The sequence below is a fragment of the Stylophora pistillata genome, chromosome 2, assembly GCF_964205215.1.
Source record: "Stylophora pistillata chromosome 2, jaStyPist1.2, whole genome shotgun sequence".
Classification (NCBI taxonomy): Eukaryota; Metazoa; Cnidaria; class Anthozoa; order Scleractinia; family Pocilloporidae; genus Stylophora; species Stylophora pistillata.
Genome location: NC_142520.1, coordinates 44,637,378 through 44,639,877, shown reverse-complemented (window position 1 = coordinate 44,639,877; position 2,500 = coordinate 44,637,378). Strand labels below are relative to the sequence as shown.

Sequence of the window (2,500 nt, the reverse complement as noted above, 5' to 3'; positions counted from 1 at the left end):
CTAGAAGGGTAGTCAAAGTGGAATGACAAGGTCAAAATCCCGACTGAGCATTGGTAAGTAAATCATGCCTCATTAAAAAATCATATAACTGGTTGAAGACTACTCTCTCAATAAGTTTACTGACAATCGGCAAGACAGATATAGGTCTATAATTATTTGGATTACTTTGATATCATCCTTGTAAATAGGAGTGACTCTGGATACCTTCCAATCATAAGGAAAAATACCGGTAGTTAAATATCTATTGATGATGTAGGTCAAGGATGCAGAACTATAAACTCTAATAGAGCACGCCCTTCCAACCAATGACAGCGCGCTTAATATCTGAACTTTAATATAAACTCATATCTACTCGCCAAAAAATTGCTCAGTTTATGGAGGATCCGGCCTTAATTACAGCCCTAACTTATGGGATTCCTTGTCACCTTTTCTCTTTTCAATCACCAATCGAGTTACGTTCTAGTGTCCGCGCCGATTACTCCAGGAGTGATCCACGAGCTAAATCAAGCGTTGCGCATGAAAAGTTGCGGAAAGGAGGGGAAGTAGAACCGTGCTATAGCCATCTGCAGGTGAATAAGGGGCTTCACTGTAGCGCCATATAATATTGAACAGTCTACAGTTTTATCATTTATTTTTATTTTTCTTGCTCGACTTTGTTTCAGGCTTGCCAGATTCCTTAGATGCCTTTCTATACAGATAGTACAAAATCATTCCAGCCAGGACCGGCCAAAATCCTATTTGTAGAAGTAAATTTGGATCGAACAGCGACTTCCTCTTAATAGACATGAGCTCGGTTGTAAAAATCAGTACAGAGTTGGCTATGTGTGAATAAAACAAAAATAGGAAAATGTTAGGATTTTCTGTTAATTCAATAACGTACTGTAATATGATAATAGTATCGTGATTAGCGAGTAGATTTCGGTATAATTTAACTCATACTATTCTAAAACAAGGTCTATGTCTCAAACGCGATCAACTGCTTCCGCCATTGCTTTCTTTATATCCAAGAACTGCACACGTAATAAACAATGGGGCTGTGCGGAAATCTTGCCGAGAGAGCAAAAATATAAGGCTTCTCGACCATTCTCTGTCTATGTTATAATGAGAAGATAGGAATTTTTTCCCTTTTTGGCCTCTTTTTCCTCTTTTTTCCACATACTCAACACATATCCCGTGCGTGGTTGTTCAGTGACAAACTAAAGTAAGTTATAGATTGCATATGAAATTTACGAATTGCACTCGCTCAAAATCAGATAAACAAACAATGCTAAGTAATACAATATTCCGAAAAACACTAACTTCGTTGATCTTCCACAACTGTTTCATGAAACTACCAAATCAAAGAAAACATGAGCATTTTCCAACCCATGAAAAGTTTTCTAAGTAATATGTACCAAAGAAGTACCAAAGAGAGTTGAAAAGTGAATTTAATGATAAATATAATAAATAATAATAAATAAATGATCCCACAAACTACTTTTCCATTTGGTGATGAATGGCCATTCACGTTTTGAAAAGTTTTAAAATTTCGTTCGCCCAAGTGCAATAGGCCATTTTACAGTTGTGTACTTAGTTGTCAAGCCTTTGATTTAGAGTGAGGCTAAAGATGACCTTGTTGTGATAGAGACCTGTATCTAGTTAGCATGATAACAAAGTGATTTACATTTGAAAGGCAGCAAGGTTTGTATCATAACAAGGTCATCTCTAGCCTCACTCCCGTTCAAAGGCTTGGCAACCATGCACCCCAGGTGGAAATCTTATTAAGATCTTGTAAGATCTTACAAGAATCTTGTCAGATTCTTATTAAGATTAAAATCTTAATAAGATCTTGTTTAACTCTTAAGATCTTAAAAAATCTTGGTAAAAATCTTGTAAGATCTTAAGAGGATCTTACAAGATCTTATCCAAAGAAATCAATATTCAACATTCTAAGATCTTAAAAAATATCTTGTAAGATCTTAAGAGAATCTTACAAGATCTTATCAGAAAAAAATCAGTATCCAACTTGCTAAGATCTTAAAAGATCTTAATAATAATCTTGTACGATCTTAAAATAACTCTTACAAGATCTTGTCAAATTTAGTCAATGTGTAGCATTTTAAGATCTTAAAAGATCTTGATAAAATCTTGTAAGATCTTAAAAAACCTTACAAGATCTTGTCATCAAAAGTCAGTTTGCAGCATTCTATTGATAAAAAAAATGACAAGATCTCAGAAAATTATTAATTAAGGTATCAACACTGTTACATCTATTAAAAACAATGTTAAGACAATCTTTCAAGATCTTGTCAAAAAAGTGAGCTTTTAATGATATTTCATGTAAGTAAATACTAATACTAATAACAACAATCACTTTATTTGAGTCTCAAGGCTATTTATTTAAGCATGAGTGCTCTACTAATTTGGGAGACTACAAATCAACTTAAAGCAGAACAAATCAACTGAGATATTGTTTTTTTTTTATGTGAGGGGAAAACCGGAGTACGCGAAGAAATAAAAC

At 34.0% G+C, this 2,500-nt stretch overlaps 2 long non-coding RNA genes across 3 annotated transcripts in view; one reads left to right on the top strand and one right to left on the bottom strand.

The window, feature by feature from the left end:
• Window positions 1–92: 92 nt before the first annotated feature.
• The window catches only part of LOC148739767 (uncharacterized), an 11,140-nt gene continuing 8,732 nt past the window's right edge, over window positions 93–2,500 (bottom strand). Inside the window, exon 2 of the long non-coding RNA XR_015996975.1 lies at window positions 93–818. This is a non-coding gene — a long non-coding RNA (uncharacterized LOC148739767). The remainder of the gene's footprint in view (window positions 819–2,500) is intronic.
• Window positions 2,454–2,500, top strand: part of LOC111345191 (uncharacterized) — a 4,390-nt gene continuing 4,343 nt past the window's right edge. The window contains exon 1 of one of the 2 annotated variants that reach the window (XR_015996949.1): window positions 2,454–2,500. This exon is cut by the window's right edge and continues 281 nt beyond it. This is a non-coding gene — a long non-coding RNA (uncharacterized LOC111345191). The other variant, XR_015996950.1, reaches the window with a different exon arrangement.